Genomic DNA, 18,149 nt, shown 5'->3' on the forward strand with positions numbered 1-18,149 from the left:
GTTAAATTTCTTACTAAATATTAATAAATATTGCTCTAGGTTTATCACAATACTTTTTTTTAATTTATATTTCTATACACAATATTTTGTTATATTTATGTTAGTTTTTAAAAACTTCTTTGGATTTCACAATTTATGATAGATTGACAAATAGGAAATATAAATATCTTTATATATTTTTTAATGTGTGTGTGTGTGTATAAATATATATATATATATATATATATATATATATATATATATATATATATATATATATGTGTGTGTGTGTGTATGTATATATATTATTTATTTCTTGTAAAATTTTATGCAGACGATTAAACTTTTTTGGTGATGATAAAAAAATGGAATATCTTTTTTAAGATAGTTTTAAAAAATAAAAATTATTTAAGTATTTATCCCGCAAATTTATCCCGCTATTTTATGTAGACAAATTGAGAATATTTTTTTATCACGAAAATTATATTTAGATGTAAATGTTTTGTGAATATATTTCTTTTTTAAATGCTTCATTTGTTTTCTTTTTCCTACATTATTTGTGTAATTGCTATATGTGTGTTCCTTAGGTATCTAAGGACGCAATTTCCTACTGTTTTGTTACTTTATTAGGGTTGCATCGATACATTTCAGGGCTGACGACACGGGTTTCGAAGTGGAAGTGTGCAATTGTCTATTTCTTAAAAAGTGCGAGTATTGAAAATGTATTTTTGCATCTCTAATATGAATTATCACGCATCGCTAGTATGTATGTTAATATGTAGAATAGATCACACATAAACACGCACGTAATTTTTTTTTTCATACTTCTCCACTGTTTTACTTTATATAAAAATATTTTTTCAAATTAAGAAGACTTTAGTGTACTGCACGTTTTGTTTATATATATGAAAAAGTATATAAAATGCGTATAAATTTAAAATTAGTACATGTAAGACGACTTATAAGATAAGTTATGATTAAGTTAAGATTTTAAATCTTTAACTGATTTTTTTTTTTTTTTTTGTAGTTTTTGTTTTCGGTGCCTCAAGAAGACCTAATGGTCTTGTCACAAAGCACTGCGGAAGAGTTCTTGTCACAAAGCACTGCGGAAGAGCATTTAAATAGTAATCTCACGCTTCCTTCCTTACCAATTGCACGAAATATGCCAAAAGTTCGCTTCGAACTCGGAATCTCTTGCTTCTAAATCAAGCACTCTAACCACTGCGCCTCGGCCGCTTTATAAAATAAGAATGATTATTTTCGTGTTTAAATAAATTTAAAAAAATAAACTCAACAGAATAAATATTTGTAATGATTTCGTTGCAAAAAATAATTTTTTTAAATGTACTTTTTACTTGCCATTTAGAAGCGAGCGACAATGTCATTTTCATTAAATCAACTACTCCATTTCATATTGGCAATTTTAAATGCGTAATAAATTATAGTAAAAGAACGTCGCGAGGTTGTTTTGTTGATACAAAAGGCTTGCGTTAGTATAAAATGACATCGCCTATTTGCGGAAGTTGGGGTACAGTGGATCGAGGGGCAGAGTGAATAAAAGGCATTTTCTCAAAGATTAAAATCTTCTTCATCTTGATAATGTAATCATTCTATGTGCTCATATGTCAGCAATTTTTATTTATAGTTGTTACTAGGGCTTGGTAACCGTTTCACAGTGGGACAGAGTGTGCCAAAATACCAAAAAATCGATGTCAGCATTGCACGGTGAAAATTTGTCATAATGGTGAAGACATGTTCATTAGAGGAAATATCTAGTTAAAAAAATATTAAACATTAATTTAAGCGTAACTAATTTTATGTAATTTTATTAAAAGACTTTATGTTATTATTGCAATTTTTTCGTAAACAAATTTGTTTTTGTAATTTTGACTTTCATATTACTTTAAATTATTTAAATCGTAGTATATTTTTACATTACACTTATTGGAAACAGATCACATGCATAATTTTTAGTTAAAAGTAGCATATTCAGTCATAATTAGTATTAAAAAAAAAAAAAAGGTTAATGAGTTGCCACAAAAAAATTCGGATTGGAAAAGAAAAAAGAGACTTAAAAGAAAAAATGATCCAAGTTCATCACCCGGTGGGAAATCGGTTAGCGAATAGCAAACTATAATCGTAACAATAAAGACAGCGATTTGGCCACGAGGATCGCTAGCTTTTTTAAGTTAGCAAAGAGCTATCAATGTTTGTAAAGACAGCGATTTGGCGTAGAGGCAAGCTTAATTAGCTATAGACCCACTAGCTTTTATACATAGCTTCTTATCGTTACAAAACCGCTATAAACCAGCTATTGATTTGTTGATATTTTGTAGCTAGCTACAAAGCTATTATATGTAGCAAGCGACACATTGCTACAAAATCGCAATGTTTAAATTTCAATTATTCTTATAATTATAATAACCTCGACACTTTTCATCGAATTTAACATCTTTAAAAATTCGAAAATCGAATTTTTAAAGATGTTAAAGACATCTAGTTCTTGTTCATTTCCCACCGGGATTTTTCACCGGGTAGGATTTAAACTAAATTAATCATGAATAAAAAAAAATGTAAATATTACCGTACATTGATAAAAATTAGTGTTTAAAAATTAATGATAAAATTTTTTAGCTCTAGTTGTTACCACATAATTTTTGAGCACGGTTTTCGGTAGGTAATTTTTGATTTTAGCTAACTAAAGTAAATTTTCTTACCTATGCCCCGTTAATGATCTTGAAGATTAAATTCATGGATTTTTCACAAACAAACTACTTGAAAATGAATTTATTGGTTTCAAGTTATGAATAATAATATTTGAATAAGTTTTTTAATTTTTTAATATTTTTATAAGTTTTGTTATCAAAAAAATTCTTTTTTATTTTTTCTTCCCAACTTTCAAAATGTCTATTTTTTAGATTTTATACTAATTTAATTAATAAAAGTATACCAAAAGTATAATGTACAGTAGGGTGCATTAAAAAACAAAATTTTTTTAAAATTCTCTTGTAATAGCTCTAAATATATGCGATGTATTAAAGTATCACTAAATTAACAAAAAATTTCGAAAAAAAATATATTTTTAGAGGTGCCCCAAGGCCCTTGAACATTTATAGGGCCCCTAATATTCTGGGGAAAAAAAACTCTTCAAAAGAAGATCAAATTAGTACTCAAAAGAAATGAAATTTCATAAAAAGTTTGAAAATAATAATTGTTTTTAAAAAAAACATAAAAAAAAATATTCCCGAAAAACTTGTAAAAATGCACTTTTTTTATTTCTTAGTTTAAAAACCATAGTTATTATACAATAAACTTCAAAATAACTTTTACATGAAACAAATATTATTTTTGAACTTTTTATATAATTTCGCTTCTTTTGAGTACAGGTTGACCTACTCTTGTAGAACTTTTTTTTCCAAAATATAGGGACCCTGTAAATGTTCAATTTATTCATTGTTAAAAATGTTTAAAAGACTTCGGGCACCTCTAAAAATATTTTTCTATCCAAAAATTTTATAAATCGAATGATAATTTATTATATTGAATATATTTAGAGCTGTTACAAGACAGTTTTGAAAAACTTCTGTTTTTCATTGCACTCTTGTGTACAGTGTCTTTACTCCCTCAGCTTCAAAGTTGTTTGGCTATGCCCCTATTACTACATTTACAAAGTTATTTGGCTATGCCCCTATCACTACCATTAATTTGCAGCTGTGTTTATTGATCCACTGTGCCCCAGCACTGTGGATCAATAAACCTTTAGATAATAAATACTTTGATTTAAGTGATTTCTTATCATGAAGGACATATATCTCAATCCTTTCGCTTTGAAAAAAATAAATTACATATTTTAACTTTTACTCAATTTAAAAAATTAAGAAGTCCGATCCACTGTGCACCAACTTCCCCTGTTGTTGTTTTTTTATAATAGTTATACTATTACTATTAAAATAAAAAATGCGTTTGAAATAACAGTTTACTACGCGTTTAAAATAACAATTTACTATGCCTTTAAAATAGAAAGTGTTTTAATGATGGTGTGAACTTTCAATTATACAAAACTTAAAGAAACTATTTGTGCTATTTTAGAAAATTGTTATCATTGATAATATTTTATTTATTAACTTTTCAAAGGCATTTGACACAATTGACCACGGAATTTTATTATCAAAATTACAACATGGCATCAAAAACTTAATGTATAAGTGGGTAAAAAATTATCCGACCAACAGAAAGCAGCTTGTCACGAATAAAGAGTCAAGGGATCTTGATATAAAGTGTGGGGTCCCTCAGGGATCAGTTCTAGTACTGCTATTGTTTTTAATTTATATCAATGATATGTATAGGGTGTCATCTATAGTATTTTCAATACTATATTGATGATATGGCTTTGTTTTACAACAATAATTTAAAATTGATGTTTGCCAGAATGAATACTGATCTGAAAATCTTTAAACTGTTAAAAAACTTGTTCATTTCATAAAACCGGTTAATCAATAGTTCTTCCGTAAATAATTCCAGCTCATGAACCATCAAACAATAAAACGGATAAAATGTGCAAAGTTTTTTGGTGTACAAATTATCATGGAGAAATCATAACGAACAAATTGAACCGAAAATATTGGCTGCAATAGGCAATTTATATAAATCTTGATCCCTTTTTGGCTTTAGTTTAGGAAAAAAAACTTTATTTTAGTCTAATCCATAGTTATCTCTCACATGCTAATATCCCTGTGGGCACGGGACGTAAAAAAGACGTCTTTTAACGCTTTGGACGCCTTTGAATGTTCAAAAGACGTCTATTTTAAGCCCTCTAACCACTGGGATAGCATGAGATAGCAAAATACACGAGATAGCAAAATACTGGGATAGCAAAATACATATAGCATAAAATAATTAAATAACAAAGTTTGCAAAACCATGAGAGTCTTAAAATTGGAAAAACTTAACTTGTATTAGGTTATAATTTTTATGTTCATTTATAAAAATAAAATGCTACTAGCTTCTTTTTTAGATATATTTTATTGTATATGTGAACAGACTTGTGTTTTTGCAAGCGCTATAATTTTAAAGGAAATAAATTGCATTATTTTTAATTCTTAGTATTTATATAATTAATAATTATAAATACTGTATTTCTTTATTAATAACATGGATGCAATTAAAGACTCCGAAATCTCAATAAAGTTAGTACGAGAAATTTTTCAAGAGATGTTTAAGAAACAGCAAAAAGATATTTTTAAACTGATAAGCGGTAATTTAAAAATTACAAACGATAGAATCGACGTATTACAAAAAGATATTACTTTACTAAAAAACACTTGCGAATCTTTAAAAAAAGAAAATGAAAACAGGAAAGTGAAACTTATTTTGACAAAGAAGCAGTTGATGAATTATGAAAAAGTTCAAAAAGACATTGAAGAGAGTTTATCGTTTACACAAGATTGCCATGATAAAAAGGTTATCGACCTAGAGAAAAAGATTTCTTTGAATACTAATTTAGGAAATGAAGATAAAACTAAAATTCGACAGCTTGAAGATCGCCAAAGAAGAAACAATTTACGTTTCGAAGGAATTTTGGAAAACGATTCAGAAAGTTGGGATGGTTCTGAAACTAAAATACTAAACTTACTAGAAAATAAACTTAATGTAACTGGAGTAAATATAGAAAGAGCCCATCGGACAGGTAAACCTGATTTAAATAAGCCAAGAACAATTGTGATAAAACTACTTGACTATAAAGATAAGATAAAAATACTAAAAAATGCGAACAAACTTAAAGGCTCCGGAATATTTATTAACGAAGATTATTCAATTGAAACAGCGTTGATACGGAAAAAGCTTTTTGAAAAGAGAAAGTTGCACAGGACAAACGGTAAATATTGTATTGTTGTATATGATAAATTAATTATAAAGGAATTTAGGAAAACGAGTGCCATCAATTAAATTCTTTAAATTTTTATATTTTTTGGTTCTTAAAATTACTCTTATTTAAAATGGCTGAGGAAACTGATTTGTCAAACTTTGAATTTAAAACATTTAAAATTAAAAATTCAATCCTTTTAAATCGCAATTCTGATCCTGATAATAATTTTTATAATGATGATGAACTAATTAAAAATATTAGCCCATTAATTTATAACCCATACTCAAAAGACATTACCAAAGGAATGGATGATAACTCATTTTCAATTCTTCATATTAATATTAGGAGTTTAAAAAAAATTTTTGAATCATTAAAACAGTTTCTATATAAAATTAAAATTAATTTTTAAATTATTTGTCTTAGTGAAACATAGTGTCAAGACAAAAACGTTGAGAACGATTCATATTTCCAAATACCCAATTACAATGTAGTCCACCAAATTAGAGACCTGGGCAAGGAAGGCGGGGGTTTATGTATGTTTATTAGGAATTCACTATTATTCAAATTTAATTCAAATTTAAGTTCAATCACAAATGATTATGAGTCATTATGTGTGGAAATCATTAATAAAGCCTCAAAAAACATTGTCGTGCATGCATTATACAGACCACCACCAGGAAATATTAATGCGTTAAAAGATCACATTAAAAATTTAATTGAAAATAAATTGAATTTGAATAAAAGTGTTTATTTCCTGGGTGACATTAACCTTAATATTTTGGATTATGACGTAAATAAACAAACAAATAAATTCTTTAATGCCATTTTTCAAAGTGGATACATTCCAATAATAAATAAACCTACGCGTGTGACTAGCGGTAATGCAACGTCAATAGACCAAATTATAACTAATGAATTTATCAATACAAAAATTAAAACTGGAATATTTAAAACGGACATTTCGGATCACTTTCCGATTTTTATAATCTCAAATAAATGCATTCAGCCTGATGCTTATAAAAAAAAAGTTACAGCACGAATTATAAACGATACATCCATAAAATATTTTTATTATCTTATATCGTGTGTAAATTGGAACAAGACGCTAAAAAATCAAAATGCCAATGAAGCCTACGATATCTTCTTAACTGAATTTCTTACTCATTATAATGAAGCATTCCCTAAAATTACTAAATTAGTCAAATCGAAAACTCTTTTAAACCCATGGATAACGAAGGGAATCCTTAAATCTTCCAAAATTAAACAACGATTATATTGTAAGTTTCTTGAAAAAAGAACTTTGGTAAATGAAACTACTTATAAAAGTTATAAATGTTTATTTGAATCTGTTCTAAAACGCTCAAAAAAAAACTATTATTCTGAAAAATTAAAGAAAAACAACAGTACACAAAAAACATGGAACATTATTAAAGGGTAATTGGCAAGAAAAATCTGGACCGAAATGCACTTCCAACTAATCTTAAAATCAATAATAACTTAATTGTAAATAAATCATTAGCCTCTAAAATAGGACCATCTCAGACAAACTTTCGTTCATACCTAACACCAAATAAATCTGTCATGTCTAATCATGAACTTACAGAAGATGAATTATTAAACTCAGTTTCTTTACTAAAACCTAATAAAAGTTCGGGTGCTGATGATGTCAGTAGTATTGTCATTATTAAATCAATAAGTTTTATAAAAATACCACTTTTACATATTTTTAATTTATCTTTAAAACACGGAGTTTTTCCTGAAAACTTAAAATGTGCAAAGGTTACACCAATCTATAAAACAGGTGATCCTTCTGATGTCTCAAACTACAGACCAATCTCAATTCTTACCTGCTTTTCCAAGATTTTAGAACGTGTTATGTATAACAGACTGTTTTCTTTTTTAACTAATAACAAAATTCTTTACGATAAACAAATTGGGTTCAAATCTGGCCATTCAACCGATCATGCAATCATTCATCTAGTACACGAAATATTTAAAGCTTTTGATGAAAACAAGTTTACTTTAGGCGTCTTTATTGATCTAAGTAAGGCTTTTGATACGGTGGATCATAATATTCTCCTGCACAAACTTAAAAATTATGGTATCATAAGTTTTAACTTAGCATGGTTTAAAAGTTATCTAGCAAACAGGAAACAGTACATCTCGTTTAATGATAGTAAAACGGATTTGGCGACAATTTCCTGCGGCGTCCCACAAGGATCAATTTTAGGGCCCCTTTTATTCCTCATTTATATAAATGACTTAAATAAATTTTCAAGTATCTTAAATTCAATCCTATTTGCAGACGACACCAACTTATTTTATTCTGATAAGGATATTAATTCTTTATTTGAAACAGTAAACAAAGAGCTTGCAAAACTAAGTGAATGGTTTATAGCAAATAAATTATCCATAAAAAAAACAAAATATACTTTCTTCCATCGTCTTCATGAAAAGAGACTCATCCCATTAAATCTTCCAATTTTAGTTGTAAATAACTCTTGTATAATAAGAGAGCGTTCATTGTTATTTCTTGGTGTTGTTATTGATGAAAATGTGAGTTGGAAGGAGCACATAAATATAATTCAAAATAAAATTTCGAAAAATATTGGTCTACTTTACAAAGCTAAGCAGTTATTAAATCAAACCTGTTTAAAATACATTTATTTTTCATTTATTCATAGCTACCTAAGTTATGCAAACGTTGCCTGGTGTAGCACTAACGTAACTAAAATAAATAAACTATTAATTAAACAAAAGCATGCTTTAAGAATTATTGGAAATGTAGATCGTTTCTCACACACTAAACCTCTATTCATTAAATTTAAAATTCTCAACGTATTTCAACTAAATCTTTATCAAATTCTTATTTTTATGTTCAAAGTTAATAAAAAAATAGCACCTATTTTATTTAACTCTTTTTTGGAAAAAATATATCATCTATACCCAACACGATTTTCAGAAAACAATTATGTTCAACCTAAAACCTATTACTCTGTTACTAAGTTCTCAATTGCTAACAGAGGTCCTAAACTATGGAACATGCTATTAAATAATGAGTTAAAATCTATTTCTTCTATTAAACAATTTAAAAACAAACTTAAGCAAACCTTTTAATAAATGACAACGAATTAAAATTTTTCTGAAGCCTTTGATTAGGAGTAATCACGTTTGTCTATTTCTTTATAAATATGGTTTAAATATATATTCTATATACAGTTCAATTTGTACATTATGACGTTGTTTTTTATCTGATATTTTACATATATAAAACTTTACATATATAAAAGACACATTATGATACTAAAAATGTTTTTAAAAAATGTTTTTTTTGTTTTTTGTTTGTTTGTTTGTTGTTCGTGTATTATCTGTTATTTTATGATTTAAATTCAAAAGGTTTATAAATCTAGAACCAGTTAGGAAAAAAATAATTTAATTAAAATAATTAATTAAAAAATCTTCGTATACTTTTGGATATATTACACTGTAATATAGCGTAAAATGTTTTTTAGTTTTTATTTTTCGTTATTTTATTTTAACGCAACGTTTTGTTTAACGTTTATTTTACGAGTTACTTTGTTTTGTATTTTTATTATTGACATTTTTATTTAAAGGGGCTTGGTGATAAGACAGAACTTGTCTTCTTCTTGCCCCAGCCATGTATTTATATATTTGTATTGCATAAACTTGTAAACTTTTCTTATCGGCGAAATACATAATAATAATAATAATAAAAAAATAAAAAAATATGTTATATATGATGTATTTTATTATATATGTTATTGAGTCGTCTCGAATCTTGAAAAACCTTTAAAAAAATCAAACTTTTAAAGACCTAAATGAACTATTATCGTTTAAAAGGCAAACAAAATTATTTTTTAATTTTCCTTAAAAAAATACTCTGAAAATTAAATTAAATAAAATCAAAAAATTAAATTAACTTTAATTAATTAACAGAACTTAAATTAAGTCAATAATGCGGCAAGTGTTTTTCTTGATTCTTTGACTAATCATAACCTTGAACATTTAGTTGATTTCTCAACATTCGACTACTTTCTCAAACAAAAAATATCACTTTAATAAAGGTGAATGTATAAATTTTGGTAAAAAGATAATGGAAACTAACTGGAAGCAATTGTATGAAAATAGAAACACTAATTAGTGCTATGAACTTTTCTGCAATAAATTATTAAACTCAGCAAGCAATTTATTCCGTTAAAAAAAGTCCATACCACTCGTAATCCGCCGTAGATGAATAAGGAGGTACTGGCTATGATAAAGCAAAAAAAACAACTGCGTATTTACTTATCTGCGACTAACTGGCGATCAGCGACACTAATTCGTGAATATAGGAAACTAAGAAGCCAAGTGCAGAAAGCATGTAAACGTCGTGTTCGAGTATTTGAAGCACAACTAGCATCAGATAAAAGTAATCCTAAAAAGGTGTACGCTTATGCTAAGGCGCAACAGAATGTTCATGTATCTATTAGTGCTATATCTGATGCAAAAGGTGAAACGTTAACAGACTTAACGAACATTTCAAATCAGTTTTTGTTGATGATAGTAAAAGTAGTCAGTTACCTATTTTTGAGAGAAGGCATTATCAAGAAAACTTAGGCGATATAATTATTAATTTTGAAGCGACGCTAGCTTATTTGAAAGGTTTGAACCCAAATAAATCTATTGGCGCTGATAACATTAGTCCAAAGGTACTTAAAGAAAGCGCAGCTCAAATGACTTACCCTCTTACTTTACTTTACAATAAAACACTGTCCGAAGGCTCAACACCTACAGCTTGGAAACAGTCACACGTCACTCCGTTGTTTAAAAAAGTAAGTCGTCTTGATGCCGCTAATTACAGACCAGTGTCTGTAATTAGCGGCATCAAGACGATCACATCAGCTCCATGTAAAGTAATGGAAAAAATTATCAGGGATCAGATAACTAAATATCTTGAAAAAACGAGCTGCATCTCACATAATCAACATAGATTTATATCAAAAAAGGATGCACGTCTAACTTATTGGAGAGTGTCGACTACATCACGAAAGCGTTAAGTAAAAGAAATTTTGTCAATATTGCATTTTCGGACTTCGCGAAAGCGTTTGATAAAGTTTCTCACCGTAGACTACTTCATAAATTGAAAGCATATGGAATTAATGGCAATGTTCTAAAATGGATTGAGTCATTTTTGATTAGTAGAAAACAGCGAACTATTTTAGGTGAACACTCTAGCGACTGGACCGATGTTCTAAGCGGAGTTCCTCAAGGGTCTGTATTTGGTCCAACATTATTTATCATTTACATAAACGACCCTCAAGGGTCTGTATTTGGTCCAACATTATTTATCATTTACATAAACGACGTAACGGAGAAGTTAAAATCAGTTATAAAATCTATGCTGACGACACTAAACTGTTACAAGAAATAAGAACTGAGTTTCACGATGCTGATCGCCTGATCCTCCAAAATGATTTAAACATTGTCACAGAATGGTCAAAGGAATGGCTAATGGAGTTAAATGTTCCAAAATGTAAAGTTATACACCTTGGTTATTTAAAATAGTAATCATGAATATGTAATGAATGATGGAAATACATCACTTACTCTTGAGGCAACGTGGCTCGCAGGAGACGTGGCGACTTAATCCAACAGTTTAAGCTAAAAAACGGTTTTTAGAGTATCAATTGGCATAATCCACCAATTCGCAGATCATCTTCCAACGTCCTAATGCGTGAATTCACATATAATAATGCTTGTCACAATTTTATTACAAATCGTTTTGTCAATGATTGGAATAACTTGCCGTCAGCATGCAAAAAGGTTCCGTCAGCTAACGCATTTAAGAATAGAATTGACAAGTATTTTTTTTTCTACAGCTGCAAACAGTAAATCTTTTACTGAAGATGAGCTGCTCGTTTATTAATTAATTCGTGCTTTAGCAGCTACAAATATTGGCTCCTTAGATACTATTTGTCATAGATGTAAACTTTAATTAAATGAAAGCAATCTTTTTTTCCTTTTTCCCAATTTTGTTATCAACTTACTTGCTATGAAATAACAATTGCTTTTTTTTTTTACTCAAAGTTTATATTTCACAAACCATAAATTTTTGTATAACTTGTTGGTTTTGTTTGTTTGCTCTTTAATTGTTTGTTATTTAATCTACGAGGACTTATTTAAATATATTACTATTTCTATTACTATTACAAAGCTAAAAGTCATATTGCTCTTATTGGGGAATGTACGAAAAGATTGTTTTTGGTGTTAAAATACTAAATCTTATTTGGTTTCCTTTATTTGGTATTATTACAAATTTTGAAAAAAATAACTTTAATATTGTATTAAAAATTTCTTATTGAAAAATTATTTTGACTGTATACTTATGTTGTGAGTTGAATTATATACTTATATGTAGTTGTTATAAATTTTCAATAAAAAATGTAATTGTATATGGTCTGCAAAATGAAACAATAATAAAACCATTTGTAAAATGGTTTAATTGTTGTTTCATTTCAACTCAATTTAAAGTATATTTGGTTTTTTTAAATTTTGTAAGTTCTTTTTTTTTAACGTTTTCATCTGCTCTCACTTTATATTGGATGAACATTTGTTTCTATGATGCATCACACATTTACCTCATTTTTTATCGTGGCTAGTTAGCATTAAACCTTGGATCGTTTCGTCAGAAAGATCCATAAATTGCTGCATCAGTGTGTGTGTGTTTGTGTGGATGTGTGTGCGTATGTGTGTGTGTGTGTGCGTGTTCGAAATAGATTCATTTTGTGAGTGAAGCGCAAGTGATATATTTTTTCCTCCTTTTTTATCAAGGGGCTCAAAGATGATGAGGATGGCCATAGGTCATCGAATTTTTTTATAGAGCTCCTTTAACAAACTTTCAAAAGAATATCGTAAGATAATATAAAATAATTAACAAAATTTTAATAAAATGTCGTAATAAATGCGCTAAGGGGTCGTCCATAAAGGACGTCATACAGAATTTAATTAATAACCGGTAGTAAACGTTTATTGGCTCCCTTCCGCTGAGATTTTCATCGAACATAGGGCGATATATTACTCTTAAAGTCTCTGCGCACAAGAGCCAACATTCTCCAACTTCTTGCCATTAGTTAAACTTAAAGTGACGTCCTTAATGGATGACCCCTAAAAAGATTATTATACAACGTATATATATGTATATATATACATATTTATATATGGATATATATATATATGAAAACATATATATATATATATATATATATATATATATATATTATATATATATATATATATATATATATATATATATATGTATATATATATGTATGTATATATATGTATATATATATATATATATATATATATATATATATACATATATATACACACACACACACATATATATATATATATATATATATATATATATATATATATATATATATATATATATATATATATATATATATATTGCCAAATAATATGTTCAGCCTAACGGAAATAAGTATTTGTATAAAATTAACAAGACTTTTAAAATGTTTATTGACATGTTTCGAACTACATAGTTCATCATCAGTAAAATTTACAGAAACCATGAAAAATCGTTTTAATACGGGTTACAAAATTAATTACTCATTTACAAAAATCTATAACAATATTAAAATCTAAAACAATATTAAAATGCGTTAGTCTCGGCACTCAATACAAAAATACGTATTAAAACAAAAGGTCACAAGTAGCTAAAAAAAAAAAAAAGTTTAAGCCAACCTCAAAAAAAACAACAACAAAAAATAATTAGTAAAACCAGCCAATAATAACAATTAAAATTTTAATATAAATTAAAAATTCTATATTTAAACTGTCTATTTAAACCGGGTCTTTTCCACTTTATATGTAAGCTTTCTTTAACTTCTAATTCATACTCGCTTTAAAACTAAAACTAAAAAGAAATGCAATCAGAGGAAGCTTTCCTTTGACACTCAATGTTATTCATTAAATGATGAAAAATATAAGACTTTTTATCTTCCTTAAAATGTTCATCAATCCGTCGGAAAAAGTTTTGGGCAATTTGTCCTAAGTAGCAATTATTACGTTAGCGCAACTAAATTTGTAAACAAAGTTAGATTTATCATTTCTTAGAAGCGAGGCTTTTAATGAGAAATATTGATTTTTTTTGTTTGTTTTATTTCTTTTCTTTTTTTTATTCTGATTCACTCCCAACAAGGCTACCAGCAACCACTACTAAATTGGAGCAAGGAAACGGTTGACAGAAGACTAGAAAAGTTAAAGGTTGTATGAAGGAAAACATGAAAATGGGAGAGATTTCCAAAGGGTTGAATTGCGGGGGAAAAAGCTAGACGAGTAAAAGTTTTTTTTAACGATGGGAAAGCGACTCAAGCTTAGCAGATAAACAAATAGAGAGAAAACTACGTTTACAATGCGTTTACAATGCGTTTTTGAACTTCGTCTAGAAGAAAAAGAACATCATTAGAAGAGCCAGCTCAAATGTGACAACAGTATTTCATTAGGAATACTGTTTTTGAAAATTGGAAAAACAAATGCCATTTTCCAGCAGACGGGAAAACAAGACTCAGTCAAGTACTTATTAAATAGTTTAGAGAGAATTGAAGAAAGTTCTGGAGAACAATTTTGTAAGACTATGACAGAAATGTTGTCTGGACCATATCCCGTAGAAGAATTTGATTGTAATATGACTAACTTCTGATATAAGATACAAGATTTAGTGAACTTAGAATAATACAGCTTAGCATCAAACAGCATCTGTTTGCATTGATTTCTTGCAATAATAAATAGCCGCTCGTTTTTAAGGGAGTTGTTCTTTTGAAAAAGATGAAAAAAATAATTACGATTAGATATAGAAGCTGCACAGGAAAACCATGGAGTAGAATGAGGCTTAACCTGGAACCGACGAAAAGGAATAAAAGCTTCTATTCCTGCTTGAATCCAGAAGGTTGCGTAGGAGGCGCATTTATCAGCTAGGAGAAAAAAGACATCAACTCAAGGACCATCACAAAAAAAATCACGAAAAGAATCCCAGTCAGCTTTAGGGTAGTATTAGGCAGTGCGATGATAAGGTGAGTCCGAATAAGAAGTAAGAGATAAAAGATTTATAGATATCATTGCATGGTCAGAACCACCTAAAGGAATAAAAGGAGAAACTGGACACAAGCTAGGATCAGAGACCAGACATACCCCAGGGAGTTAAGGTAAATGATTAGGGTTTTCATAAAAACGAGTCATTAAGTTAACTATCTGAGTAAGAGATTGAGAAATGCAGAAGTTATAGACTTTAGTGCCAGCAGAAATAGTAGCGTTAGAGCCAATCCAAGTAATGAGCATTAAAGTCACCAATGACAGCAATATTGGCAGAGGGTTAAAAAGAGAGAGCATGGTCAATTTGATCAGAAATCATATCTAAAAGAGTGCAGTCTTGGGAAAAAGGAGAACAATAAAGAACAAAGAGAAAGTTGATAGAGTAAAGAGGTGCAAAGCGAAAGCACATAAAATAATGGTCTAAGGATTTGAACCTGGTTTCACGATACGTAGGTGAGTTGATGCGTATGTATTCCCTAAGCCAAGCATGTGACTATTGGAGTCTTTGCAAATCAAAAGATAATACCCATCAACACTGAGATCTTAGGAAGGAACAGTGGAATTTAAATTAGTCTCACTAAGAGCAAACAAGTCTGAAGAACTTTGCAAGAGGTAAGATTCAACGAAAATTTGTAATAGATATATTAAAACAGTTAGGTAAAGGAAAGATAGATGGTTCTTTATTTTTAAAATTTTGGATTACTTTTAGCATGATTTAAGTTTTAGAGAACTTGACTCATTCATAGATAGAGCACGGCCTCCTAAGCAATGGGCTATACAGTTGTCTTGATCCTGTTAATTAAACCAAAGACGTAACGTAGATCTCCTTATGTGGCCTCGACAATGTGCACCAAAAGTATTAACCTTGACATAATCCGTGCGCAACAAGACACTATTAATATTTTGATATTTTGCAGCAGTTGATGGAAGTTTATCTAAGAGTAACCACAGAGTTCGGGACCTTACTACAAGCTGGTCTTAGAACCATTAACTGAGTTTTAAAACTGTACCCTCATTAGGAGATAACAGGAAGAGTTGCATAGCCACTATCAAGGAGACACAAGCAAAAAACTTTGAGTAGAGTCAAGAAGGTCCAGAGTCAAAGGTTTCTCCTAGCCTTTGTCTAAAAAAGCACACCATACAAGGCAGCAGGGCCTTGACCTGGGTTAAATTTTAAAAGAAGAAAAGGTTATATGATAGCTAAATCTTTTTTACAAGAAGAAAAGATAATACAATAGCTAAATCTTTTTACATTTACTATTTTGTTAAATCATTTCTTTTATTTTTAATTTTTCTTGAACAATCACTTATATTCGACAACCTAAAATATTTGTGGGTAAAGAATTCGTTATTGTTTAATTTCCTTGTATACAGTTTTTTACTTAATTAGGATTTAATTTAGAACCTGTTTCTGTCTATCACAGAGAAGAGGCATCATATACGTATAAATCTTTAAATAGTTCATATCAGATTACAATATATGATATGAATTGAAAGTGAAGGTAAAGAAAGCTATTTTTCGAACAAATTCACAAGATATTACTGTTATGAGAGCTTGAGAGATTAATTAAAGAAGTGTGCATTAAGATATCATTCGGTTTTGTGTAGACATGATAATTTAATTTGTAATTTATAATAAAATATTTTGAATTAAACCTGTTTAATTTAGGTAATGACTGATGTAGATGATGGTAATGGTAGGCTTTTTCTAAAATTTGTGAAACAATTTTACCGGAGAGTCATCACCCGAGAATTAACCGAGGATGAAACTGAGGAGTTCAAAAAGTTGGAAAAAATTTTGCCTTTCTAACATAAAAGGTTGTTTTATTCTAAAGGGGGTAAAAAGCTACTAAAAAATGAAAGTTTACAGGTGTTCACAGAATAATAATTACTAGTACATCAAACTAAAGAATCTTATGAAAACATGAAACTGCAGTTTAATAAGTTTAAATAGGATTCCTTTTGTTTTTGTAGCTGAATTTAAATTAATTTTGGAAGTAAATGGTCTGCAGACAGCCACATCAATAATTTTCTGTCCATATTGCAAAATTATATTACGATCACTCCAATGAATAAATTCTCAGGACAATTAATTAATGTAAACTGCAATTTGAATATTTGTTCCAAATTTTTGAATAGTAGATGTGCAGGTTTGCAAACACATAGTGATCTGAAAAAATGCAACGACAATTAAAATTATTCAACATCATGTTTTAAATAATATTTTGTTATCAACGTTTTATCACCCGTTTAATTATAAACATTTAATATATGTTTAGTATATACTTTATTAGGTTCCAGCTATTAGAAGAAATAATAAAAATAAGGTGCCCCCAACCACCATTAGCACAGTGAAGCTTCCACTTTTTAACAAACCTGATTTTATGTTAGTTATAACTAATTGCCCTTTTCCAGAACTAATCTTAATACTAGCATTCGTCAATCATGTTTTCTGGAAGGGAACTTTGCTACTTTTAGGCAGAGAAAAAGCCACGCTATGTCCGTTAAAGTTAACAATGATTTTAAAAAATTACCAAGTGAGAATTTGATAAAAATTTTAGAAGCAGTTTTTACTAATTAACAATTAAAATGAGGTTTTTGAAGGAAATGCATGTCACAAATTACTTCAACATGCAAATAAACTTCTTGAAATTGATGTCCTTCGTAAAGTTTATTGTTGTTTCATTTGTTTTTGTTTCCTTTAGTTTGCATTGCTGTAAGCAATGGATAAAATTTGTCAAAAGTTGTTTTGGAACAGGAAAAGTTTCTCAAAGCTGTAAGGTTTCTCGAAATTTGTCTCATTATCTGGAAGTTTTGAAGACAATGTTTCATGGAACAGATCTATCTAAAACTCTCAAAATGTACATAACTTTTTAAAGCATTGAACAATGTCTTTTTTTTTTTTTCCCTCTTTTTTTTTTTAATTAACTATTTTAGGTGCCCTAAGAAGTTCTTACGGTCTTATCACAGAGCACCGCGGAAGAGCATTTGAAAGGAAGCTCACGCCTCCTTCCTTACTGATGTTATTAAACTTGCCCACTGCGTTGCGGCTGCTCCCACTGCGCTACGGCTGCTGAAATTGAACTTCTTGAACTGAGATCAGATAACGAACTAGGACTTGTATATAAACAAGCTGGAAAGTCAATTTATAGAGAATTTTTAAAGTATTAGTCACGATATCAAATTA

The sequence above is a fragment of the Hydra vulgaris genome, chromosome 13 (assembly GCF_038396675.1).
Source record: "Hydra vulgaris chromosome 13, alternate assembly HydraT2T_AEP".
NCBI lineage: Eukaryota > Metazoa > Cnidaria > Hydrozoa > Anthoathecata > Hydridae > Hydra > Hydra vulgaris.